At 40.8% G+C, this 338-nt stretch overlaps 1 non-coding gene across 1 annotated transcript; it reads right to left on the bottom strand.

The window, feature by feature from the left end:
- Nucleotides 1-193: 193 nt before the first annotated feature.
- Nucleotides 194-267, bottom strand: trnai-aau. Its single transcript has one exon. It is a non-coding gene; the product is annotated as a tRNA-Ile (tRNA).
- Between the last annotated feature and the right edge of the window lie 71 nt (nt 268-338).

The raw sequence follows: 338 nt of genomic DNA, 5'->3' as shown, positions 1-338 counted from the left end.
TGTATTATTTTTCTCTATTCTTCATATATAACTTGCATTTGTTTATTACATATCTCTACATCTATTTATGTCAGCTGTATGTCTGTCTGCGTGTAGCACCTCAACACCAAAGCAAATTCCTTGTATGTGTAAGAAGGTACTTGGCAACAAAGCTCCTTCTGATTCTGACGTCGAGTTGTTAAATGGACAGCACTGGCCAGTATGGGGGTTGAACCCGTGACCTTGGCGTTATTAGCACCACGCTCTAACCATCTGAGCTAACCGGCCTGCTGTGGGGTGCTTCTTTCTTTCTTTTTGCTAAGAAAATTCAATGCATAAAACAACAGGGACAGACTAAA

This window comes from Micropterus dolomieu, unplaced genomic scaffold (assembly GCF_021292245.1).
Source record: "Micropterus dolomieu isolate WLL.071019.BEF.003 ecotype Adirondacks unplaced genomic scaffold, ASM2129224v1 contig_4998, whole genome shotgun sequence".
Lineage (NCBI taxonomy): Eukaryota > Metazoa > Chordata > Actinopteri > Centrarchiformes > Centrarchidae > Micropterus > Micropterus dolomieu.
The sequence above is the reverse complement of the archived record's forward strand: the minus strand, read 5'-3'. Positions and strand labels throughout refer to the sequence as shown.